Source organism: Microcaecilia unicolor, chromosome 1 (genome assembly GCF_901765095.1).
Source record: "Microcaecilia unicolor chromosome 1, aMicUni1.1, whole genome shotgun sequence".
In the NCBI taxonomy this organism is placed as follows: Eukaryota; Metazoa; Chordata; class Amphibia; order Gymnophiona; family Siphonopidae; genus Microcaecilia; species Microcaecilia unicolor.
This window is the reverse complement of record NC_044031.1, coordinates 99,733,304-99,761,248: the sequence shown is the minus strand read 5'-3', so window position 1 is coordinate 99,761,248 and position 27,945 is coordinate 99,733,304. Positions and strand designations below refer to the sequence as shown.

Sequence of the window (27,945 nt, the reverse complement as noted above, 5' to 3'; positions counted from 1 at the left end):
TTAATGCTGAAATTGTGTCATGATCCTTAAGCACTGATCAGTCTTCTCTTACGTTTCTGCTTCCACTGACTTTTCCAGATAATTAAGTGATTGGACCACAGTGACCAAATTCTGATCACTTTAACATTTTAGCAGGTGCAAATAGTTGTGAAGTTTGTGGCTGTAGCAAATGGACTGCACATGCTCCAACCAAAACATTTAAGGCAGTGACGAGCAGTTCATGCTTACTTTGGACTTTCCGGGGCTAAAGTCTGTTTTTCATACAGAAAAGAGCTTTCATGAAATTGTACAGCTGCATGTGCACATAAAAAGCTCACACATATGGAAAGTTTGCCTCATTGTTTTGCAATCTGTGCACAGGTATCCCTGAGGACAGAGCGTGGGTGGAGTGTAACATCATGTCAGTGGAGGATATCATGCATTACTTTCCACATTCTCGTTAAAGAAGTGTCTTTGGACTTAAATTCATTGAGAAGACTATTCAAGGTAAGTTAATTAGGGGCCTTTTTATTAAGGTACGCTAAAGATTGCTAAATGCTACATAGACCATTGTATACTTATGCACTGCATGGCATTTTTCTATACATTGCACCTAGTGTTTTGTGCCGAAATCTAAGCGTATTCCATAACAGTGTACGTAACTTAATTGGTTTAATAAGTTAATTGGCGCTGATTAAAGCACTTAAGCACTAATGAGCACTAATTGGGAATAATTAAAATTTATGCACAAAAATCCCTAAACGTGTTGTGAAATGGACTGCGCCTAAATTTAATGCACGCAGTTCAAAACGGGAGTCGCTATGGGAAGGTAGGACTAAAAGGCTATTGTGGACACAACAGAGGGGGGGGGGTGTAGGGGAGGATGTCTGTTAATTAATTAGGATTTATTTACTACCTTTTTGAAAGAATTCACTCAAGGCGGTATTTATTTATTGCATTTGTATCCCACATTTTCCCACCTCTTTTCAGGCTCAATGTGGCTTACAATACATCATGAATGGTGGAAATATATTAGAAAATAGACATTTAGTGTTACAGAAGAATCTTAGGCAACATGATAATGATAAAACATGATAGTAGTATAACGAGCAGATATTGTAAGACAGTTCTGAATATATGTGGAGGAGTTGCGTATATTCACATTGGTAGATCTTTGTGGTATGCCTTGTTGAAGAGATGGGTCTTCAGTAGTTTGCGGAAGTTCGTTAGTTCGTAGATCTTTTTTAAGTTGCGCAGCAATGCGTTCCATAACTGTGTGCTCAAGTAGGTAAAGTATACAGTAAGAATAATCAAACAAAATAATCTATGGAACATTCTAAGTCTAAGTGCTTTGAAAATGAGCCCCATAGTATACTACTTACAATGTCAACACAATATGTAAAAGAACATTTTATAGACAGAATAGGGTATAAGCAAAGATGGAACATAAGTAAGAGGAGTTAGAAACATAAGAATAGCCATTCTGGGTCAGACCAATGGTCCATCTAGCCCAGTATCCTGTTTTCCAAACAGTGGCCAAGCCAAGTCACAAGTACCTGACAGAAACCCAATTAGCAGCAACATTCCATACCACCAATCCTGGGCGGCGTCTGTGGCTCAGCCCTAAGGGAGTTTCAATCCGGCATGCAGCCACTGGAGGTGTAGAACAAATTTGATGGTGGTTCCTCCTGAGGAAGATTTGTGAAATGCGGTCCTGCATTGAGGAGCCGGCATAACATGAAACAGATATGGTGGGCTGTTGAGTTAGTCACCGAGCACACAGCACCTGTATTGTGGTGCATATTAATGACTGGAGGTGGCGTATTTGAACAGCCAACGGAGGTTTAACGGACATACAGAGTTTGTCCATGAAGAACAGTCATCCAGCGTTTATGTGGAAACATTTTCACTGCGTCCATGTGGAAGGCGTGGCATTTGTAGGAAAAGGACCATTTTGCTGGCAGGACTGAGTTTTGATTATTTGAGTATGATATAATGTATAAGCATGGCAAAACATATGCACAATACGAAACAGTATAAGTATGCAGTTTAAAATGTAAAATCAACTGTTTTGTATTTAAATTAAATACAGGTGTGCAAGGTGAGCGGAGGAGTGAATGTGTGAGGTTTTAATAGTAGGCAGCAGTGCTAGTGAGGTTAGTGGGCATTGCAATACAATAAAATGTTTTTGTGATAAAGAAAAAATACTGGAGTCTTTGTGTAGTCGAAGCAGTTGTCTCAATAGCAGGCTATGGACCTTTCTTCCAGGAATTTGTCTAAATGTTTTTTTAAACTCTGATACACCAACTGCTGTTACCATATCCTCCAGCGAAGAGTTCCAGAGTTAAACTATTCATTGAGTGAAAAAATATATCTTTCTATTTGTTTTACAAGTATTTCGATGTAACTTCCTCATGTGTCCACTAGTCTTTGTACTTTTGGAACAAGTAAAAAAATTTGATTTACTTCTACTTGTTCTACACCACTCAGGATTTTGTAGACCTCAGTCATATCTCTCCTCATCCGTCTCTTTTCCAAATGGAAGAGCCCTAACCTCTTTAGTCTTTCCTCATATGAGAGGAGTTCATCCCCTTCATTTTGGTTGCTCTTCTTTGAACCTTTTCTAATTCCGCGATATGTTTTTTGAGATACGGCGACCAGAACTGAACACAATACTCAAGGTGCAGTCGCACCATGGAGCGAAAGAAAGGCATTATAGTATTTTCATTTTTATTCACCATCCCTTACCTAATAATTCCTAGCATCTTGTTTGCTTTTTTTGGTCACTGCTGCACACTGAGTAGAAGATTTCAGCGTATTATCTACAATGACGTCTAGATCTTTTTCTTGAACGCTGCTCCCCAAGGTGGACCCTAGCATCAGGTAACTATGATTCAGATTATTCTTTACAATTGCATCACCTTGCATTTGTCGACATTAAATTTCATCTGCCTTTTGGATGTCCAGTCTTCCAGTTTCCTAAGGTATTCCTGCAATATTTCACAGTCCACACGTGAGAGGGTGTAGTTAGTGAAAGTCCTTGGGAGGACCTTAGTATCCTTGGTGGTGTGTGGAGGATATAAATTCACACCAAGATTTAGGTGCCCCAAAGCCAATTCTGTAGCACTGCGAATCTATTTTAAAATACTAGCTTAAGTCGGCATTGGTACGCCAACAGTTACGTCAAGTCAATGGCAGTTTACACCCCCCTCGCGCTTACATGTCAGCATCGCGTAGCACATATGTTACAAAATAGCACCCAGCAGTTTGATACCAATTAGTGGCATCAATCACACGCATAAGTGTGATTTTTTTCTATAACTTAGGCGCACAATTGGTACCTGTCTTTAGGCTTCACACGCAGATGGTACGATATAAAATTGGGTCTTTCATCATAAAGAATGATCCCCCGGACTCAAAAATATGAAGACAGGATCTGGTTTATTTCATAAAACGTGTGTGCACATGTTGCTTACATCCGTTGGAAAAGTGGGCTTATTATTGCTCAGAAACTGGGGGAAGTTGTATATTGCCTTGAACTCTGCAGAGTAAACAGCATAGAAATGCCAGCTCAAATTAAGCTTTACTTTTTTTTTTTAAATTCCAGTAATCCATAGCTGTTCGTCTTCATATGGTTCGATGTCCTCCTTGAATTTCAGTTCTTCATGTCTTCTATGGAGAAATAAACAAACAGTAGAGAGATTTTGAGTGTGTAAGAGTAACATCTGGCACCTGATACTCACTGTCCTAGCTCTGCTGCCAGACCACATCCAGAAGTGGTTGCAGAGTGGGGAGGAAAAGAGGCTAAACTGAGGCGTAAAGAAGAAGACCATAGAGGGATAAAAGCCAACAAAACACGTTGCGAAATATATATACTTTTTTAATGGCAGAAAAGGATGCTTAAGTCTGGCTATGTAATGATTAGAATTTCTAAATGAGCACAGGGTCTTTGGAGAAGGGGTGCAAGAATTGCTTCAATGTTGTTAATGAAGATTCCCCAGTTTACTCAATAGGACAAAAACTGTCTCAGAGCTTTGCTAATTAATTTCCTGTCTGGCTTCTGTACAGAACTAAAATCTTGTTGAAGCTGAACAAGGATCTGAAGGATATGTTTCATCTTGAATTTTTGGTTGTATCTGGCTCTGCGCAAAAGCATGAGAGCATTGAAAGTTCAGCATGTGCTGCACCGGGTACATCCGATCCTGGATTACTTAGACAGAAGTGCATAGATTATCTCTGTTTTAAGTGCTGCACCTTCCTTCTTACACAATCAGACTTGCCTCACCATTCTCTGCTCCTTTTCTGGCATTTTGTCTGTCATGTTAATAGTGTAAGGAAAAAGCTAAACCAAAATGACTGGCAGGCGTATAATTGGTTGTGGTTCAGGGGGGAAACCCCCCCCCCCCCCAAAGAACAAGCAGATAGTGCTCTTCAATAGTTTCTGAGCTAAGGTTATCTAAACACTGCAAAGATTATGTAAGACTAGGTGACGGCTAAAAAGCACAAGAACCTGTAAGATATGAATGAGAGGAAATAGTGCAGAATAGATTTGGGAGAGGGAAATACAACTGATGTGGGCAAAGGAAACTGCTGTACAAGTTTGGATTATGTTATATGTATGTTTTTTCCATAAAGGTTAGCTATGTTGGAATTATTTGGTTTTCTACCTTCATATCATCAGTTAACAAAAAAATGGAATGGGGAAACAAAGGGAAGAGATGCAGAGAAAAGGATACTGAAGAGCAAATTACATGCTGCTGTCTTTCGGATAGATCGCAGAAGGGGCAGCGTAGGATACGTACAGTCAGACACAAAGAACATGGAAGATAAATGGTGTGTCTGACTTGCACTTTTTATTTCAGGAGAGGTTGTCCGATTGATAGGTGAAAGAATCCCTAGGCAATGATAGATTCTTTGAGCTTTCAGTTTGTGGTATTTGAACACAACATGAATTTTACTAAGGAATGTCTTCAGTGCAAAGTAACTTCACATCTAGGGGAGTGGCCAAGATGGTGCCTGCTTGACGGGCATGAGTAGCTGGATCAGTTGAAGTTGTTTGTATCTGGCCTTCCTACCATTATGCCTCACATGAAAAGAAAGGGAACTGTCAGGGCCTTACCGCTGCCAGCTAGAACCTCTTCCCCAGTTCAGCAAACTCTGAATTGCTACTCGACCTGCCCATCTGCTGGAGAGTAGCACTCTGTTGAGAGTCAGGAGGAAGGAGCTTCTGCTCTCTTGGAGCATGACACGACATTGTCACCACCGGCAACCGATGCTCCACCGTACCTTGCCCTGCTACTAACCAGGAGGAGAAGCTGGACTCTGTTTCGGCGGTACTCACTGAGTTGGGGCTTAGTGGCAGCAGAGCTTCCATTGGGGATGAAATGTCAGGAAGAGTGACATCAATGGAGAAAAGGATTTCTACCTCTCTGGTGGTGATGACGCTGGATATCCTTTGGCAGGTGGTAGAGAGGTTGCATTTCTCAGTGGTAAAAGTAGACCCAGGAAACAACCAATCTTGCTACTAATGTTGAGCAACTTTCTCAGGTTGTTGATATACTAAAACAGGATTCGTCCAAACAGATACAAGGCATTCAAGAAGAGGTAAACTCTATTAAAGATACGGTGACAACTTTAGTAAAAGATAATTTGATAATTCATTGAAAATTGGATCAGATTGAGAACTTTACAGATGGATACGCTTCCTCCATTGAGTCTCACATCTGGTCGAACCATACACCTGTCTGGGGTGCCTTTAGGCTTGGTTGCCATACTCGGCGGTACACAGTGTGGAGACTTAATGAGATCCTACTCGGGGATGCTGACATTAAAGTTGATGTGGCCCAGGAATTAGATCAATATGTAAAATGCCTGTCTTCTGACTCAGATTACTATTGTGGAGAGGAGGTATTGGTTATCACAGTCAAGAGCTGATAAGCAACAATTAGACAAACTGTCTGGCTTGAATTGCAGGAGGTCAGACTGTCAGAAATTGATTTTCAACTTTGGCAGTGGCATAAGTTCTATATGTAGATCCTTCAAGAGGTAGTGTGTCATGATTTAGGCTCTACACCCTTTCTGATGTTTTGGTGCCACCTCAGTAAGGCCAACACACAATCTCTTCACTGCAAAACATTATGCACAAACTTGTTAAAAAACACACTCAGAACCTTACCAAACCATAACAGCATTAATTCCAAGGACAGGACGAGCTACAACATTATGTGTGGAAAGGCAGCACTGTAATTACAGCGGGCTCTAAAACACCAGTACACTACCTAGTGAAAAAAAAACAAAAACAAAAAGGGCTGCAAATACTACACACTAGCAGAATACTGCACCTTGATCACACATGAAAAACATATGACACAAGGAACTAGAAATAAAAAAGTATGAAGGCAAAATACTGAACTGGAAAGTTAACTCAAGAAGTCAGACTCAGCATGCCGCAATACTAGAAAAAGTGAAACTTACATGCAAAATATCACTCATGCACATTTCCAAAAGCTGACATATGCCAATTAATACATTCTGAATAAAATACTTTTTTCTACCTTTGTTGTCTGATCATTTAGTTTTTCTGTTTGCTTTGGTCCCAGTGTCTTCTGTTTTATGCAGTGTAGTCTTTCCATTTGATATTTGATATTTTTTCTCTCACCATGTCCACCATCCTCCTGTGTCCTTATGCGTCCTGTCTACCATCTGTAGCCCTGCGCCTATTCTTCCTCCAGTTTCAGTATCTGCCCTCAGTGTTCCAATCCAGCCCTTAAGTTCAGCAGTTTTCCCTCCATCCATATCCAGCATTTCTCCTCGCTCCCCTCCCCTCTATCCATGTGCATCTACTTCCTCTATCTTTCCTCCCCTCCATCCATACCCAGCAATTCTCCTCTCCCTTCCCCTCCATCCGTGTGCATCTCCTTCTTTTGTCTTTCCTTCCCTCCATCCTTCTCGAACATTTCTCCTCTCTTCCCTGCCCTCCACTCCATCCATGTCCAGCATTTCTCCTCTCTTCCCTCCATCCATGTGCATCTCCTTCCTGACTTCCCTCCCCTCCATCCATCCATGTCCAGCAACTCTCAATTCTCCCCTGCCCTCTCCTCCATCCACCCATATCCAGCAAATTTCCTCTCTCCCCTGCCCCCTCCATTCATCCATCCATGTCCAGCAGTTCTCCTCTCTCCCCTGCCGCTCCATTCATCCATCCATCCATGTCCAGCAAATCTCCTCTCTCCCCTGCCCCCACCATTCATCCATCCATGTCCAGCAGTTCTCCTCTCTCCCCTGCCCCCTCCATTTATCCATCCATGTCCAGCAGTTCTCCTCTCTCCCCTGCCCCCTCCATTTATCCATCCATGTCCAGCAGTTCTCCTCTCTCCTCTGCCCCCTCCATTCATCCATCCATGTTCAACAAATTTCCTCTCTCCCCTGCCCTCCCCTCCCCTCCCATCTATGTCCAGCGATTCTCCCTGCCCTCCCTCAGCTCCCCGACAGCCCTCCTCTCCGTTCTTTCCTGCCCCCCCCCTTTGTGTTTAACCTTTTATTTTGTCGCAGTGACGGCAGTGAAGAAGGCAGCACAGTGGGCTCGTCTCCAGCTTCTCCCTTCCATCACTCAGTGTCCCGCCTTCTGCAATGATGTGTTTCCTGTTTCCGCAAGGGTGGGACACTGTGTGAGGGAAGGGAGAAGCTGGAGGCGAGTCCCCTATGCTGTCTTCTTCACTGCCGTTGCTGTGACTGAAAATAAAAGGGTTAAACTTGGCTGGGGTGTGTGTGGAAGGAACGGAGAGGAGGGCTGTTGGTTGGGGAGCTGAGAGCGTGGGAAGGAAGGACCGTCCAAGAGCTGCCTGCAGCATTGCACAGCCCTGCATTTGGGGGCAATGCCCCCCTTGCCCCCCTAAACTACGCCAATGGGGGGGGGGTGTAAGTCCCCAGGTCTTGATGGTTTTTCAAATATTTTTTTTTACAAAACTTTTTCAACCCAGCAGCAGGGGGACAGTATTAGTAGTCTAAGCAACAGAACTCCTATCACTCTTTTATGCAAACCTGGGAGGGTCAATACAATTTGCAGGTATTACAGACCAATCTTATTAATGTTGAAATTGCCTGGCTCCATGGATACCTTTGGTGGTTCGCTGTGCTCAGGCAGGGTTTGTCTCCGGCTGGCAGATGGATAATATTAAGCAGGTTTTACACCTCGTTTGAGAGGTATGCTCGAGGAGCATTCCTGCTCTGCCGCTGGCTGTGGATGCTGAGAAGAACATTTGACCGGGTGCATTGGCCCTTTATATTCGTGACTTTATGGAAGTTTGGTGTAGGAGAGGGCTTCTGTACCTGGTTGGGCGCTTTGTATGCTAACCCATGTGCCTGTGTTAGATCAATGAGTATACATCTGCCTTCCCTTTAGGTAGGGGTACCTGCCAGGGGAGTCCATTATCGCCTTTACTGTTTGCGTTTGTTATGCAGTCCTTTGCACAGCGTATTAGGGCTAATATTAAGGGGATGTCAGTGGGTTCTCATACTCACACAATCTTTTTTTTTTTTTTTTTTTTTTTGTGGACGGTGTGATCTTTTCTCTTACTCATCCACTCAATAATGAGTGGAATGGATCGGGTGGATGTGAAGCGACTGTTCACGCTATCCAAAAATATTAGGACTAGAGGGCATGAGTTGAAGCTACAGTGTGGTAAATTTAAAACGAATCGGAGAAAATTTTTCTTCACCCAACGTGTAATTAGACTCTGGAATTCGTTGCCGGAGAACGTGGTACGGGCGGTTAGCTTGACGGAGTTTAAAAAGGGGTTAGATAGATTCCTAAAGGACAAGTCCATAGACCGCTATTAAATGGACTTGGAAAAATTCCGCATTTTTAGGTATAACTTGTCTGGAATGTTTTTACGTTTGGGGAGCGTGCCAGGTGCCCTTGACCTGGATTGGCCACTGTCGGTGACAGGATGCTGGGCTAGATGGACCTTTGGTCTTTCCCAGTATGGCACTACTTATGTACTTATACTCCTCTACTAATGTGATTCATGAGATGCAGACTTATGGTAAAGTTTCTGGTTTTAAAGTGAGCATCGATAAAATGAAAGCTTTAAGCCTTACCTCTGGAGACATGGTGGTGTCTTTGAAGGCTAATTTCCCTTTAAAATTGGTTTCCCATCATTTGAAATATTTAGGGGTCAGGATTATTCCCACTGTAGATCTTATATGGTGCTTAGCACCACCCAGTGCATCCCAGAATGCACTGGGCAGGGCCTTGGCTCTGCCCAGGGCCAGTCTTAGCAAGTGCGGGGCCTTATGCAGACCAATTTGGTGGGGCCCCACCGTAGCCCCGCCCCACCATAACTTCCCCCACCCTAGCTCCGCCCCACCCTAGCTCCTAGGGGATGGAATTTGATATACTGTCTTTCTGTGGTTACAATCAAAACAGTTTATATATTGGGCTGTATACAAAGGCACACTAGGGTTTTTAGAATGTGCTAACACTGTAAATGTCCATAATATTCCTATGGATGTCTACGTGGTTAGCACATGTTAAAAATGCTAGCGTGCCTTTGTAAATAGGTCCCATTATATGCAGGTAACTTAATTGGGACCTGGGGCAATGGAGGGTTAGAGTGGCTTGCCTAGAGTCCAGGGAACTGTAGTGGGAATCAAACCTGGTTCCTACTCATGCCAGAATTCTGCATGACTACACAACGCAGAATTTCCAAGTCACATAGAATTTACTTTTTTTGCACAGAATCTTTTTACTGTAGTCCCCATTTCCGCAGTGCAGTAGAGTACTGCAAGAATGGGGACTGTGGTAAAGGCCAGACGGCACCCCTGTTCCCCCCCCCCCCCCCCCCGAGCCTCAGTGGGCCCTCCCTGGGCCTAACACACCCTGGTGGTCTAGTGGCCTCTTCGGGCCTACTCTTTATCGTTTGTCCTGTTTGTCCTAATTAGATTGTAAGCTCTGTCGAGCAGGGACTGTCTCTTCATGTTCAAGTGTACAGCGCTGCGTAGGTCTAGTAGCACTATAGAAATGATAAGTAGTAGTAGTAGTACTCTTTCCTGCCCACTGCTGCTGCTTGCTGGTACCACCACGTCTTCAAAATGCCCACTGAGACTTCAAGCGACAATCTTGTGAGGCTGCTGCAGGAAGATTTGGTGGACATTCTGAAGAAGCAGACACCGGCGGCCAGAGCAGTAGCAGTGGGCAGGGAAGAGTGGGGTTCTTTTCTGTCCTAAGAGGTACTCCCAATGTGCACTCCTCCAGTGCTGGACCAGTGAGTGCAGGGGTTGGGGGGACTGGAAAAAGATGAATGGTATCTGTGTACATGGAGGAAGGAGGAGGACTGTAAGGTGGATGAAGGGTGGGTGCAGGCAGGAAGGGAGGGAGGACTTGAAAAAATAAATATGGATGGTATCTGTACAGGGAGGGGGGCTATAAGATGAATGAGTACAGGGAGAGGGGGACTGGGAACAAAGGTGGATGGCAAAAATATTGTTTAAAAAAATGTGCAGAATTTTGTAGAATTTGCAAATGTTTTGAACATAATTTCAAATTATTTGGCACAGAATTAAGGCAGGAGTAGGTTCCCCTGATTCTCAGGCTGCTACTGGCAGCACTAACCATTAGGCTGCTCCATTTTTTTTGCTTGCTTTTTTTAAGCAGTGCAGAGTTTCCAGAGTTGTCCTGGTTCTAGAAAACTAAATTCTTTGCAGGCTATGACAACAGTCCAGAATTTCTTTTCATTCCTCCAGCAAACCCTCCCTCCAGACAGGTCGATTTTGCCCGCTTACACTTCGACAGACAGTTTTTCTAATTTAAAGAACTACTACAGTCTGAGCTCAGCTCCTTTTCCCTTGGATGGCTGGCTTTGGCTGCTCACCTCGCTCCGACCACGATGACGCTCCAGCTCCTTCCCGATGGCTGCTCACCTCCGACCACGCTCTCCAGCTCCTTTCCCTTCCTGCTCAACGACTCCCTCCCGCCCTCGCGGGAACAGGAAGTACTCATCATCAGAAGGCGGGCAGGAAGGCGGAAGGGAAAATCTGGGGTGAGCGAAGCTGTTATGCCTGTGGCTGCTGCAACTGTCTGTCGGGGCGGGCCGTCGCTACGCTGCAAGCAATCTGTCATCGTCGTCCTGGCCTCCTGGGAGTGGGACTGGGAGGCGGGAGTTTAGCGGGAGCTGTCGGCGGGCTCAGCTGGGGGGGGGGTGGCGGGAGCGAGCGATGATCGCGGTCCGGAGCGACGAGCGAGCAGCGGGATCGGATCATTGATGGTTGCGGTCTGAGCAGCGAGCGGGGGTCGGAGAGGCAGAGTTGAGGCGCACTGCGCCCCCCTTAAGTGCGGGGCCCTATGCGGCCGCCTCGGTCGCCTCTGCCTAAGACTGGCCCTGACACTGCCACTTTATTCCGGACAGGCCTGTGGCAGGCCAGTGGCAGGAGAGAGGAGCTGTTGCTCTTGCCCTCTTGCCTCCACGTTCTAAAGGTACATGCAGGGCCGGTCTTAGCAAGTGCGGGGCCCTATGCAGACCAATTTGGTGGGGCCCCATTGATACGATTATTCCATTTTTAGAAAATTTTAAAATGAAATTTCAAATAACGACAAATGAAGCTAAACTTGTACAAAAAAACTGATTGAAATAATAAGCACAATGCTATCATGAAACCTCCCCTCCCCAGAAATTATTCAGTTCAAGTCCACTACAATTAGTAGTTCCAATTCTCATAACAAAGGAGAATAAAGGAAAAATATTAAGAAAAGATTCAGTACTTTCAAATTCCCCTATTACTCTGTAACCCATATATGCAATAAAATAAAAATGAAATGAAAAGATATACAATAAAATTAAGCGATGTGTAAAATATAATGTACAATATAAAAACATATAGACCACCAAGGTATTAAAATTGTTTTAAAATATATACCACAACTCTCTGACTCAAGAAGACTCCGACTCTGTCTGTCATCCATAATTGTCTGACAACACACAGAAAAAAAATAAGTAAAAATAAAATAGACACAATTAATACCTTATACACCAATATACCAGCCGTACGGAAAATGCAGACCGTCAACAATATGAAGCTAGCAAGGGATCATAATACCACAATTCTCATGTAGAGCCACAAATCACCCTTTTAGAGGTAGTGTGTCATGATTTAGGCTCTACACCCTTTCTGATGTTTGGTGCCACCTTAGTAAGGCCAACACACTATCTCTCCACTGCAAAACACTGTACACAAACTTGTGCAAAAACACACTCATAACCTTAACAAACCATAAACAACACTAATTCCAAGGACAGGACGAGCTACAACCTTATGCGTGGCGTGGAAAGGCAACTGTAATTACACCGGGCTCTAAAACACCAGTGCACAACCTAGTGAAAAAAAACAAACAAGGGCTGCAAACTATACGCTAGCAGAATACTGTACCTTCCTTGATCACACCTGAAAAACACATGAAGGCAAAATACTGAACTGGAAAGTTACCTCAAGAAGTCAAACTCAGCATGCAGCAATACTACAAAAATTGAAACTTACTTGAAAAATATCACAGATGCACATTTCCAAAAACTATTCAAATTACAGCCCACCAGATAGAACAAATGTGGGGACTAAACTTCCATCCAATATCCTATTAGTGTCCCAAACATATACAGTGGGGGAAATAAGTATTTGATCCCTTGCTGATTTTGTAAGTTTGCCCACTGACAAAGACATGAGCAGCCCATAATTGAAGGGTAGGTTATTGGTAACAGTGAGAGATAGCACATCACAAATTAAATCCGGAAAATCACATTGTGGAAAGTATATGAATTTATTTGCATTCTGCAGAGGGAAATAAGTATTTGATCCCCCACCAACCAGTAAGAGATCTGGCCCCTACAGACCAGGTAGATGCTCCAAATCAACTCGTTACCTGCATGACAGACAGCTGTCGGCAATGGTCACCTGTATGAAAGACACCTGTCCACAGACTCAGTGAATCAGTCAGACTCTAACCTCTACAAAATGGCCAAGAGCAAGGAGCTGTCTAAGGATGTCAGGGACAAGATCATACACCTGCACAAGGCTGGAATGGGCTACAAAACCATCAGTAAGACGCTGGGCGAGAAGGAGACAACTGTTGGTGCCATAGTAAGAAAATGGAAGAAGTACAAAATGACTGTCAATCGACAAAGATCTGGGGCTCCACGCAAAATCTCACCTCGTGGGGTATCCTTGATCATGAGGAAGGTTAGAAATCAGCCTACAACTACAAGGGGGGAACTTGTCAATGATCTCAAGGCAGCTGGGACCACTGTCACCACGAAAACCATTGGTAACACATTACGACATAACGGATTGCAATTCTGCAGTGCCCGCAAGGTCCCCCTGCTCCGGAAGGCACATGTGACGGCCCGTCTGAAGTTTGCCAGTGAACACCTGGATGATGCCGAGAGTGATTGGGAGAAGGTGCTGTGGTCAGATGAGACAAAAATTGAGCTCTTTGGCATGAACTCAACTCGCCGTGTTTGGAGGAAGAGAAATGCTGCCTATGACCCAAAGAACACCGTCCCCACTGTCAAGCATGGAGGTGGAAATGTTATGTTTTGGGGGTGTTTCTCTGCTAAGGGCACAGGACTACTTCACCGCATCAATGGGAGAATGGATGGGGCCATGTACCGTACAATTCTGAGTGACAACCTCCTTCCCTCCGCCAGGGCCTTAAAAATGGGTCGTGGCTGGGTCTTCCAGCACGACAATGACCCAAAACATACAGCCAAGGCAACAAAGGAGTGGCTCAGGAAGAAGCACATTAGGGTCATGGAGTGGCCTAGCCAGTCACCAGACCTTAATCCCATTGAAAACTTATGGAGGGAGCTGAAGCTGCGAGTTGCCAAGCGACAGCCCAGAACTCTTAATGATTTAGAGATGATCTGCAAAGAGGAGTGGACCAAAATTCCTCCTGACATGTGTGCAAACCTCATCATCAACTACAGAAGACGTCTGACCGCTGTGCTTGCCAACAAGGGTTTTGCCACCAAGTATTAGGTCTTGTTTGCCAGAGGGATTAAATACTTATTTCCCTCTGCAGAATGCAAATAAATTCATATACTTTCCACAATGTGATTTTCCGGATTTAATTTGTGATGTGCTATCTCTCACTGTTACCAATAACCTACCCTTCAATTATGGGCTGCTCATGTCTTTGTCAGTGGGCAAACTTACAAAATCAGCAAGGGATCAAATACTTATTTCCCCCACTGTATATTCACTGCAGGGTTTACACATTTTTATAGTCATCCACGATTTACTCCAAATTATTTTCGGGGTTCATCAGATCTAACTGCCTCTCACATCCATCTGAACAGTTATGTTCTTTGCGTCACAAGCGCAATGGTATGGTGCAAATCCTCATTGAATCCCCTTCTTATCATTCATATCACACTGTTTAATTTCCAAGTCGTATAATTTATGTAATCCAGCAAAACTGTTTTTAATAATAAAATATGCCCAACATATCTCAGTGCATAAACTTATCTTTAAATGACGGCAGCTTGTAAACGCTAGGGAACCCCCACCATTTCCAAAAACTGACATATTCCAATTAATAAATCCTGAATAAAATAGTTTTTTTCTACCTTTGTCTGGTAACTTCGTTTTTCTGATCATGCTGGCTCAGTATCCGATTGTGCTGCTATCTGTCCTCTTAACTCCGTTTCCAGGGCTTCCTTTCCATTTATTTCTTTACTTCCCGCCTTTCTTCTCCATTTCTTGCCCTACATCCGTAAGTAAAAGCTGGGTCCTCTGCAGACTTGACTGTCCAGTGGATCCAGCTTCTGCCTATTTTCTATACCCATGTGCACTTTTTCTCCTCTCTTCCTTTTCCCTCACCTCATCGCCTTCCTCATTCTTCCCTCGCCTCCATCCATGTCCAGCATTTCTTCTCTCTCCTCCATGCACCCATGTCCAGCAACCCTCCTGTCCCCCCTGCCATCCATCTATGTCCAGCAACCCCCCCCTCCCCTGCCATCCACCCATGTCCAGTGACCCTCCTGTCCTCCCTGCCCGCACCTGCCATCCACCTATGTCCAGAAATCCCCCTTCCCTGCCCTCCACCCATGTCCAGTGACCCCCCTGTCCTCCCTGCCCGCACCTGCCATCCACCTATGTCCAGAAATCCCCCTTCCCTGCCCTCCACCCATGTCCAGTGACCCCCCGTCCTCCCTGCCTGCCCCTGCCATCCACCTATGTCCAGAAACCCTCCTCCCCTCCATCCACCCATGTCCAGCGACCCTGCTATCCCCCCTGCCATCCATCTATGTCCAGCAACCCCCTCTGTCCCCTCTGCCATCCACCTATGTCCAGAAACCCCCCTCCCCTGCCCTCCCCTGCCAACTGCCATCCACCTATGTCCAGAAACCCCCCTCCCCTGCCCTCCCCTGCCAACTGCCATCCACCTATGTCCAGAAACCCCCCTCCCCTGCCCTCCCCTGCCAACTGCCATCCACCTATGTCCAAACCCCCCTCCCCTGCCATCCACCCATGTCCAGTGACCCTCCTGTCCTCCCTGCCCGCCCCTGCCATCCACCTATGTCCAGAAACCCCCCTCCCCTCCATGCACCCATGTCCAGCGACCCTCCTGCCCCCCTGCCCTCCCCTGCCAACTGCCATCCACCTATGTCCAAACCCCCCCTCCCTGGCCATCCACCCATGTCCAGCGACCCTCCTGTCCCCCCGCCAACTGCCATCCACCTATGTCCAGAAACCCCCCTCCCCTGCCCTCCCCTGCCAACTGCCATCCACCTATGTCCAACCCCCCCCTCCCCTGCCATCCACCCATGTCCAGTGACCCTCCTGTCCTCCCTGCCCGCCCCTGCCATCCACCTATGTCCTGAAACCCCCCTCCCCTCCATGCACCCATGTCCAGCGACCCTCCTGCCCTCCCCTGCCAACTGCCATCCACCTATGTCCAAACCCCCCTCCCCGGCCATCCACCCATGTCCAGCGACCCTCCTGTCCCCCCGCCAACTGCCATCCACCTATGTCCAAACCCCCCCCCCCCTGCCATCCACCCATGTCCAGTGACCCTCCCGTCCTCCCTGCCCTCTCCTGCCAACTGCCATCCACCTATGTCCAACCCCCCCTCCACTGCCATCTACCCATGTCCAGTAACCCCCCCCTGCCATCTACCCATGTCCAGTAACCCCCCCCCCGTCCCCCATGCTCTCCACCCTTGTCCAGCACGCGAATCTCCTCGTTTCCCTGCTCCCCCTCCAGGCACCTGAGCTCCCCCCTCCCCGACCCGCCAAACGACCCTCTTCTGCCACCCGACCCGGCAGGCACCTCACCTGACCCAACATTGTAAAAAAATATGTTCAAGCGGCGATGCCTGCGTCTGACTAGAAGAAGAAAAACCACTTCGCGGTTCGTCCACTGGCCGGCCTTCCCTCATGTCCCGCCCTCTGATGTAACTTCCGCAAGGGTGGGACATGAGGGAAGGCCGGCCAATGGACGAACCGCGAAGTGGTTTTTCTTCTTCTAGTCAGACGCAGGCATCGCCGCTTGAAGATTTTTTTTTTAATGTTGGGTCAGGTGAGGTGCCGGCCGGGTCGGGTGGCAGAAGAGGGTCGTTTGGCGGGTCGGGGGGGGGGGCTCGGATGAGAGGGGGGCTCAGGTGCCTGGAGGGAGGGGAAGCAGGGGAACGCGGAGAGTCCTGTCGTTTGACATGGGTGGAGGGCGGGCGAGCAGCGGCAGTCCGGCAGCGAGGCAGAGCTGATGCGCGCCGCGCAGGGCCCTATGCGGCCGCCTCGGTCGCCTCTGCCTAAGACCGGCCCTGGGTACATGGAGGGGTATAGGATGGGTGTGGGGGTGTGTACTCACTGAGGTGGGGGTCGCGGTCCACTGGACCATCAGGGAAAATTGTAAAAAAAAAGGTTTGGGGGGTCACAGTCCACTGGACCACCAGGAAAATAAAAAAACAATTGGGCGGGTGTTGGGGGTCCATTGGATCACCAGGGAAATTTTAAAAAAATTCAGGGAGGGGGGGTTGCAGTGGGGCTCAGCTGAGGGGGGGGGGGGCGCCGGGAAGTGAGAATTAGGAGGCACAAGCAGGCAGCCTTTTGCAGCTACCTGCTTGTGCTTCCCTCCTCTGCAGAGCAGCCTTAAAATGTTCTTGTTATATTACGCTGTGCATCCCGCCGGTATGCATATTTGACTGTGAATGAGCTCATTAGAATACATTTGCTTGGGGTTCTCAGTGGCTGCTAACGGCACTCGTTAGAGCCACAGAAAACCCCTTTGTGCATTATTTATTTATTTATTACATTTGTACCCCGCGCTTTCCCACACAATGCAGGCTCAATGCGGTTTACATAGTAATTTGAAATACAAAGTTATATAATAGAAATTTCAAAACATTATAAGTTGAGCTTGACAGTGTATGATAAGTTGATCTTGATAATGTATGCTTAGAATAAGAGAAGGTAGACGGATAGGATAGTATAAATTTGGGAGAAATGGGGTAAGGAGGGATAAAAAGGGGAGATGGAGAAGAGAAGGATGGGATGAGTAGAGGGGGAATGGGGGAGGAGAGGTAAGTAGAACCAATGATGTGGTCGTTAATCTAGATCAGAACAGAATTGGGAGTGGAGGTTGGTGAGATTATGCTGGGACATTAACATAGGCTTGCTTAAAGAGATGAGCTTTGAGCATTTTTCTAAAGAGCAAATAGTTGTTAATTAATCGGATTGGCCTGGGTAAAGCATTCCATAACTGGCTTCCGAAAAAGGAGAAACTGGATGCGTAGTAGGTCTTGTATTTAATTCCTCTACAATTGAGAAGGTGTAGGTTGAGATAAGTTCGTGAAGAAATAGATCTATTTCTGGAAGGGAGGTCGATCAAATCACTCATGTAGCCGGGGGATTCTCTGTGTATGATCTTATGGGTCATTGTGTTGATCTTGAAATTTATTCTTTCTTTAATGGGGAGCCAGTGGAGCTTCGCTCGAAGAGGTGATGCACTTTCGAATTTCGATTTGCCAAAAACAAGTCTGGCTGCCGTGTTTTGGGCAGTTTGGAGTCTCTTCAGTATTTGGGTTTTGCATCCTAAGAACACACTGTTGCAGTAGTCAGCGTGGGTAATAACAGTGGACTGTATCAGGTTCCAGAAAGTGTTGAATGGGAGGTATGGCTTTACTCGTTTCAATATCCACATCATATTAAACATTTTCTTCGTGGTGAATTATTAGCTATTTGATCGCCTGCTTTAGGCTGGCTAGAACCATAAGTACATAAGTATTGCCATACTGGGAAAGACCAAAGGTCCATCGAGCCTAGCATCCTGTTTCCAACAGTGGCCAATCCAGGTCACAATTACCCGGCAAGATCCCAAAAATGTACAAAACATTTTATACTGCATATCCCAGAAATAGTCTAAAGCAAACGTTAATAGTATGGTAAGCTTTGTGCATCTGGCCCAAAGTTTACTTTTTTGAAATTCTGTCTTTATTAGTAAACCTACCTTACCTCTTTTAAACCCCAACCTTTAAATCGCCAAAGCACAGAGTACAAAAAATGTTCGCTTACCCAGAGAAATGACCTCTTCTCTCAAAACTTCTCAGAAAGAAAGTTTCCTAGACTTTTCGTTCCTATATAGTTTTGATTCTGTTTACTCTTTTTCAGAAAGTACAAAGGCTAATGGACATGCCATGAGGTTACAAAGTAGTACATTCCGAACTAATTGGAGAAAATGTTTTTTTTTTTTTTCACTTGCCACAGGTTTAAGCTCTGGAATTTGTTTTGGAGGATGTAGTAAAAGCAGTTGGCATAGGCGGCTTTAAAAAAGGCTTGGACTAGTTCCGGTAAGAGAAGTCCATAAACTGTTATTGAGTTAGAGCTGGGGAAAACCACTGATTCACCCTGAGGGTGAACAGCATAGAATCTTATTACTTTTTGGGATCCTGCCAAGTATTCGTGACCTGGATTGGCCACTGTTGCAACCATTATACTGGGCTTGCTGGAGCTTCAGTCTTACCCATGTTTATTACACCCAGTATGACAAATCCTGTGGCTTTTTGTTTTTTTTTTCCTGATGATAAACAGAAGTGCTGTAATCGTGTATTGGAAGGTGAGCCTAAGGAAAATGATTCTTGGATTCATAGCTCAAACTATCATTGTAAACAGCCTGGTTAATTGCAGGTAATTGAATCGCTATCCTTAGAACAGGAATTGAACAATGAATCTCTAGTTGATGTCTAGGTTTCCTATACCTTAACAAAAAGCAGAATAATATTAGTTTCAAATGTATGGGTCAATATTCAAAAGCAATTATTTGTATTGGCACAGGTACAAAATATGTAAGTGCTGCTTAAAATTTTTTTTTATTATTTCTAAATTTGAAGTAACAATGTATAATTCTGGTTGAAAGCATCCTGTTAGGTCCAGAATTATATACCTGAAAAGGGAGCTGGATTCGGGGTGTTGCAGTTACTTGTATAGGGAGTCATTTTATAAAACCTTTTTCATGGGTGAATTATGTTTTTACCCTTGGAAAAGGGGTTTTATAAAATGATCATGGGGGGGGGGGGGGGGGGGTGGCGGCAGGGGGTGTTATGCACATACAGTGTAGGCATGGAGAGAGTTTTCCCCCAGGGGCAGGCTGACCATTGAGACCATAGGGCACTGTCTGAGGGCGCATGGCAGTAGGGGGCCCACTGTCCCCTAGCCTCCATCTCATTTAATCACTTTTGATAGGTGGTTAGGGGTCCATGACCCTTATTGTCCAGGGGCCCAGACCACTGTCAGTCCACCCCTGGTTTGCACCTACTTTGTGGCAGTGGCGTAGCCAAGGGTGGGCTTGGGTGGGCCCAGGCCCACCCACTTTGGGTTCAGGCCCACCCAGTAGCAGCATACCTATGATGTGGCTGGCAGGGATCCCCAAGCCCCACCAGCTGAAAATTCCCAACAACTGTCCCTCCTGCATACTACTACTACTACTACTACTATTTAGCATTTCTATAGCGCTACAAAGCATACGCAGCGCTGCACAAACATAGAAGAAGGACAGTCCCTGCTCAAAGAGCTTACAATCTAATAGACAAAAAATATATAAAGTAAGCAAATCAAATCAATTAATGTGAACGGGAAGGAAGAGAGGAGGGTAGGTGGAGGCGAGTGGTTACGAGTCAAAAGCAATGTTAAAGAGGTGGGCTTTCAGTCTAGATTTAAAGGTGGCCAAGGATAGGGCAAGACGTAGGGGCTCAGGAAGTTTATTCCAGGCGTAGGGTGCAGCGAGACAAAAGGCGCGAAGTCTGGAGTTGGCAGTAGTGGAGAAGGGAACAGATAAAAAGGATTTATCCATGGAGCGGAGTGCACGGGAAGGGGTGTAGGGATGGACAAGTGTGGAGAGATACTGGGGAGCAGCAGAGTGAGTACATTTATAGGTTAGTAGAAGAAGTTTGAACAGGATGCGAAAATGGATAGGGAGCCAGTGAAGGGTCTTGAGGAGAGGGGTAGTATGAGTAAAGCGACCCTGGCGGAAGATGAGACGGGCAGCAGAGTTTTGTAAGTAGCAGATCTTCGCCTACAGTGAGCAGTGACATACATACTGCTCGCACCGGCCCCACAGCCTTCCCTCTGATGTATTTCTGCCTAGGTGGAAACAGGAAGCTGCATCAGAGGGAAGGGTGTGGGGCCAACATGAGCAGTGTGTATTAGTTGCTGCTCGCTGCTGGTGAAAATCTGCTATTTAAAAGGTATACGGGAGAGGGGGGATGTTTGAGAGACCATATGGCATGTAGGCGAGAGAAGGAGAGACCAAATCACCTGTGGGACGGGGCAAGGTTCTTCTGCCAACCCATCTTGGGCCCAGGCCCACCCAAAATTGGGTGTCTGGCTACGCCCCTGCTTTGTGGGGCGCAGTGGCATAGGCTCAGTTGACCTAAGTAATGAAGGGAGAGAGGAGAAGCACTGGGGGTGCAAATGCTAAGAGAAAGGATGGATAAGAGAGACAAATGTCAGGTAATGAGGTAGAGAAGAAAGGTACTTTGGTGGGGGGGGGGGGGGAGCCATAGGCACCCGGTATAAGAGGCTTGGGGACGCTAAGCCTCCACAGCCACAAGTTCTCAACAATCAGCAGCAGGATGGATCAGCAGTTTCTCATTCTCCGTCTTTATTCTTCTCTATTCTGTTCTCCTCCTCCAGACCAGTCCTGACTCCTCTCTCTTCTTTGCAGTGCTGCCTGTGCCCCGCGGTTTCTCCTCTTTCCCTCCCCTGCGCCGCGTGACTCTCACAGTCACTTCAGCCTTCAGGGCGGCTGGGCTGCTGCATTGTCGAGTCCTGCTGAGTGCTCCTGCCTTAATCGCTACAGTAGCGGTACTGTAGTGAATAGCGATCGTCAATTTGATAGCGCTGCATTCTCTTCATCTGCTTTGCCTCAGGCTCAGCCAGTCAGCCTTCCTTACGAGGGCTCCCGTCATGATGCAACTTCCTGTTCCACAAAGGCGGGAATGCGCGGGTGTGGCTGTCACTGAGTAGGGAAGGCTCAAGGCTGGCTAAGAGTGGCTGTCTGAGGTGTTTCACTTCCTTCCCAGAGTAGACCATATAATTCAAAAGGAAATTGTGGCATGCAGCGCAGGTTGGATTTCAGGAGAGGTAGGTGCTGACTCTGAGGCAGGTTTTAAGTCAAAATAAAAAAATAAATATTTTGTTTCATGCAGATCTCAGCCCATTTGAGTCTCTTACTTAACTAAATGAGCTATAACTATACGCCCCTAATGCAGACCATTGGTTTTCTTATATTTTGTTTGTGATGACTTACAGTATACTGTGCCAAAATTGAAATTTGAAAACTCTTATCTCTATCTGGTTGTTAATAAAAGGAGCTCATTGTGAATACTATCCACCCTAAAAGGATGTTTTGTGGCTGTACATGAGAATTGTGACATGATCTCTTGTTTCCTATTGTTGACAATCTGTGATGTTGTCCATTTGGGTGGTATATTGGTGTATTAGGGTCTGCCCAGTGTAATATTTATGGTACAGTAAGGTTCTGAGTGTGTTTTTGCACAAAGTTGTGCATAGTGTTTTGCAGTTAAGCGATTGTGGTTAGTATATGCTTTGAGCAACCACTTTATTCTTTGACATATGATACCTATCAAATACTTAAATTTAATAAAAGGTATTGTGACTATTTTATTTTTACTTATTTTTTTTCTGTGTTGTCAGACAATTATGGATGTAAGCCCCGCCCCTGGCCCCGCCCCATTTAGCCTCCCCAAACAGTTGGACCACCGACCGCCTATGGGGGGAGCGGTGAATGCAGAGGGCAGAAGATAGGGGGAGATAGATGCTAGGGAAAAGAGTAAATAGGGAAGAAGGTAGGGCAGATAACGGGGGAATGAAACAAATCTAGATTCTGGAGAAAGAGAGGAAGGATGGCAGATGCTGCAAAGAAATAAGGGAGATGCTGTGCCATAATCACTACTACTGAAAAAGAAAGCACTATACCTGATCGACAGCTAGTAGGAAAGAGTGCTGGAGCTGCTGCAGGGAAGTGAGATTAAGGAAGGGTATGGGAGCTACATAGGACACTTGATATTCTTGCACCAGCCTTGAGCAGCATGGATCTCTAAAGTAATGTACACATTATAAACACTGTCAAGATTGTCTTTGAATCTCTTTAGAGCCTAAAGCAGACATTTTTCTTACTACTAAGCTTTCAGCTTTTGCAGTAATTTTTTCTTTCATGTAATACTTATATTCATTCTATTACTTCAATTAAAAAAAATGCTTGGAAGCCACATTGTTAGTACCTTTTCTGGGATTTTGTGATGAACAGCTTGCTGGAAATATATACTGTCTGTAGCTTTTTAGCAAATGTCTATGCGGAACAAATGGGCACAGTAATTGCAGTTCAAGACTAACAGGCTAGAGCTGTTGTTGGAACAGCTGATCCGACCCATCTCAGTGTCAAGAGCTATTTATGGTAGATTAGCTGTATCAAAGCTCTACTCTTCCAACCATAAAAGGTTGGTGTTATGCGAGGTTGCCACACTGCATTTGGCTTGGAGTCCTTCGAGACTGAAGCGAATCTATACTTTCATGTGGCTGAATCCAGTGATGGATGGAAATGCCAAAGACAGAACAGGGAACTACAGCACTCGGGACATCATCCGACTGGGAACTTTTGAAAGGAGGCTTCCTCTGCCTTTTTGTTTGAGGCTTTCTAAAGTGGCACTTGGAATATAGCTCTAGCTTATTTTTTCTTTCTTTCTTTCTTTCTTTTCTTTTTTTTTTTTTGTTTGTTAGGTGTGCACATTCTACAAGAAAGCTGTGCACATTCTACAAGAAAGCACTGTTCTAAAATTAGCCAGCTTTGAATCATCCTGACAGCCGATGTAGCTGCCATGCTTGCATGTTGATCTTGGGTAGTATGTGTCATGTTTGTTCTTTTTAGCACCTGGAAGTCATGCTCTACAAGTAAAGAGAGCTCAATTTTTTAGATGGTATTATAAGTTAGCTTATATATAGATCTTCCAAAGTTACTACTGAAGTTTGAAAATTTGTTTGGGAAAGAAGACGTACGGAATCCAACTAGAACTGTGACGACCACCTTTCCTTGGGACAGCAAGAGAGCGAGATTTTACAGGAATTTTGAAGTAAGTGTATATTTGTGTAGTCACTCAAAGTCTGGTGTTGGGATCAGTTCCTGAACCTTCATCAGCTTGACATTTCATCTTTCTAGTTTGTGCATGCCAGTGGCACTAACTTCCATGTTTACCCTTCTAGGTTTTAACAGATCCTTCAGATTCACGTAATTTTAATAAAGTTAATTCCTTTGTTTTTGGTAATCAGAGTTTATTTTATTTTTTGATTAGTATATATGTTTTGATTATGCACAGTTTGTGGTGCGTTATTCTCTGTTGAACCAGTTTGCTTGGTTGCATGAATTAATATTTCTGGGGAAAGACTGACTAACCACCATATACCCATTATTCACTAATTCTGAACTGTAAAATTACACTCAAATGTGAACAGCTTCTCAAGTTATTTGGGACTGAAGTATGGCATATTTCTTTGTATATAGGTTTGGGTTTTTCTGTATCTACATAAGTACATAAGTATTGCCATACTGGGAAAGACCAAAGGTCCATCAAGCCCAACATCCTGTTTCCAACAGTGGCCAATCCAAGTCACAAATACCTGGCAAGATCCCAAAAAAGTACAATACTGCTTATCCCAGAAATAGTAGATTTTCCCCAAGTCCATTTAATAATGGTCTATGAACTTTTCCTTTAGGAAGCCGTCCAAACCTTTTTTAAACTCCGCTAAGTTAACCACCGTTACCACATTCTCTGGCAACAAATTCCAGAGTTCAATTACACGCTGAGTGAAGAAAAGTTTTTTTTCTCCAATTCGTTTTAAATTTACTACATTGTAGTTTTATCGCATGCCCCCTAGTCCTACTATTTTTGGAAAGCGTAAACAGACGCTTCACATCTACTCGTTCAACTCCACTCATTATTTTATAAACCTCTATCATATCTCCCTTCGGCTGCCTTTTCTCCAAACTGAAGAGCCCTAGCCGCTTTAGCCTTTCCTCATAGGGAAGTCGTCCCATCCCCTTCATGATTTTTGTCGGCCTTCTCTGCACCTTTTCTTATTCTACTATTATCTTTTTTGAGATGTGGCGACCAGAATTGAACACATTATTCGAGGTGTGGTCGCACCATGGAGTAATACAAAGGCATTATAATATCCTCATTTTAGTTTTCCATTCCTTTCCTAATAATACCTAACATTCTATTTGCTTTCTTAGCCGCAGCAGCACACTGAGCAGAAGGTTTCAACGTATCATCAACGACGACACCTAGATCCCTCTCTTGGTCTGTGACTCCTAACGTGAAACCTTGCATGACGTAGCTATAATTCGGGTTCCTCTTTCCCACATGCATCACTTTGCACTTGCTCACATTAAACATCATCTACCATTTAGAAGCCCAATCTCCCAGTCTCGTAAGGTCCTCTTGTAATTTTTCACAACCCTCCGGCGATTTAACGATTTTGAATAACTTTGTGTCATCAGCAAATTTAATTACCTCACTAGTTACTCCCATCTCTAGGTCATTTATAAATATATTAAAAAGCAGTGGTCCCAGTACAGACCTCTGGAGAACCCCACTAACTACCCTTCTCCATTGAGAATACTGACCATTTATCCCTACTCTCTGTTTTCTATCTTTTAACCAGTTTTTAATCCACAACAGAACACTACCTCCTATCCCATGACTCTCCAATTTCTTCTGGAGTCTTTCATGAGGTACTTTGGCAAACGCCTTCTGAAAATCCAGATACACAATATCAACCGGCTCCCCTTTATCCACATGTTTGTTCACCCCTTCAAAGAAATGTAGTAGATTGGTGAGGCAAGATTTCCCTTCACTAAATCCATGTTGACTTTGTCTCATTAATCCATGCTTTTGAATATGCTCTAGAATCATAAATTCCATGGGTGGGACTATGTAATATCAATGCTATCTTAGGGGGAGTTTTATATACATAGTAGGTGACGGCAGAAAAAGACCTGTACGGACCATCCAGTCTGCCCAACAAGATAAACTCATATGCGCTACTTTGTATGTATACCTGACCTTGATTTGTATCTACCATTTTCAGGGCACAGACTGTAGAAGTCTGCCCAGTACTAGCCCCGCCTCCCAACCACCTGTGCTGCCACCCAATCTCAGCAACGCTTCTGAGGATCCATTCCTTCTGAACAGGATTCCTTTATGTTTATCCCACGCATTTTTTAATTCCGTTACCGTTTTCATCTCCACCACCTCCCGCAGGAGGGTATTCCAAGTATCCACCACTCCTGACATTTTTCTTGAGTCTGGTCCCCTTCAACCTTGTTTCGTGTTCTTTAGTTCTAGGCACGCTAACATTTTTGGTGTGCGCGCCAAACACTAGAGACGTCCATAGGAATATATGGACATCTCTAGCGTTTAGCACATGCTTATTTTTAGTGTGCACTAAAAACGCTAGTGCACCTTTGTAAAAGGGGCCCTCAGTGCAGGCCTCAAAAGTAGCTATTTGAAGCTTCATTTCTATCTTTCCTGTTTGTTTGTTTTTTCCACATTTTCTTTCATTTATACTTAGACTACCTCCATGTTTATTTCAGAAGAGGGATAATGCTTTGTTTGGGTTTGTTGCTTTCAAATAAGTGACTTGGTTGATTATAGCATTTAAACAGTAGAGATGTGCATTTGTAAGAACAAGTTTGATACTTTTGTTCTTAAAATATAAGTGTGTGCACCCGTACAATATATGCTTAAAGAAAAAAATGTGAAACAAATATAAACAAAAGCCTGAAAACCTGGAAAATTTTGTTTGAAAATTAGCACAAATCAATTTAAATTTTTTTTGGCTGTGTGCAGCCACAGCTAATCCACAGTTGTTGCCCACCTCTATCATCAATTCTACTTTTTTCCCCAGATTAAACCTCTCCTAAATTTTGCTGACTGATTCCTTCTACCTGCCTGCCGTTCTTTCTTCTGCTTCCTGGGTTAGTTTCTCTCTTGCTTTTTCTGTCTCTATTTCTTTAGTCATCTAGCCTTTGCCTTAAAATGTGCGTTTCTGTAGGATAATCCAGTTTCATTGTTTTTCCTTTGCTCATGTATGTTTTTTTTTTTCTTCTCATTCTTATGCAAAAATGAAAATTGATGGATTTCTTGATTCATCTACCAACATGAAAATGAATTTACCCTATATTGTCTGGTGTTGAGGGAAAAAGAGGCAGGGTACTGTTTTGCCATGCAGCAGTATCTGGTTTCTTCTACATTCCATCCGTGTATGCTTTAACCTTCTCTGCTGTCTGCTGGCCTGGAAAAATCTTTCCTGAAAATGGCACGTCTGGGATGTGCCACATTCTTGCTAGTTAAAGCCACTTGTAGAGGCGACTGATAGTACAGAGGTACTGGGGCAGGAGGGGTCTTTGCCCTCTATGCTTGATCATTGCACATGCTTAATTGATCTGGAGAGGCCATACCAGTTTTGGCACTGAAACCCCCCTTTGGCCTAGCTCCCTAATCCTTAAGCTTGTTCTGGAATAGTGGTGCTCTGGGGGGAGGGGGAAGGGGAGGAAAGGAAGCATTTGATTGAGAGGATTCAAGTAAGAAGGTCCCAAATGGGAAAGGAGGAAGAGCAGTAAAAGTCAAAGTGAGAGACGAGTGTATAAAATGAGGGACGAGAGAGAGACTAGCTGTCTCACTCCGTGTTTCAACACAATTATGTTTGCATCAAGAGTAGTCTACCTTCCCTTCATGATATGTCCAAACCCTCAAGTTTGAGATACAGGAAACTGAAATGCCGACCTCCTGCACCACAGCATTTAATACTACAGCTGTGCCATGGATGGCCTTCAAGTCACAGGTTTGGACTGGAATTGTAATAACACAAATTTAGAAGGTAAAGTAGGGAGAACTAGAGCAAAGTTCCCTATATAGTATTGAGGTTTCAGGGACAAATGTTCCAAGTGTGTTCCTGTATCCATAGGTGTGAAGGTACTGGTTAATTTTGGTACCTACTGTTATACAAGAAAGGCAGTTTCATTCTTTGTGTGGAACAAAAGTCTTCAAGATTCAACACAACTGGAAACCAAGTTGATTAGGAATGCCAAAGAGATGCTTTTGTTACGGTAGGATATCTTTGCCATAAATCTTCTTCTTGTTAAGGATTAATGGTTAGATTTCAGTTGGAGTATACCATAATAATGGAAATTAACTACCCAGTATTTCGTTCTTCCATTTTTATTCTTGGGCCTTAGTTTTAAAAACTTTTGCTATAACCATGGAGAACCAATGTTCTGACATGACTTATTTGAGAGTGTTTGAGGGATTTTTCATACTGTTCCTAAGGGGTTAGTTTCTATTACTAATTATTTCTATAATGCTACTAGACATACGCAACAATACTGGAATGCTTATGTTTCCAC

General features: G+C 44.6%; 1 protein-coding gene across 3 annotated transcripts in view; it reads left to right on the top strand.

The window, feature by feature from the left end:
• Positions 1–27,945, top strand: part of SVIL (supervillin) — a 492,709-nt gene that overhangs the window by 90,739 nt on the left and 374,025 nt on the right. For all 3 annotated transcript variants that reach the window (XM_030199261.1, XM_030199260.1, XM_030199262.1), the window contains one exon: positions 361–486. The gene's annotated coding sequence lies outside the window, so the exon portion shown is untranslated. The remainder of the gene's footprint in view (positions 1–360; positions 487–27,945) is intronic.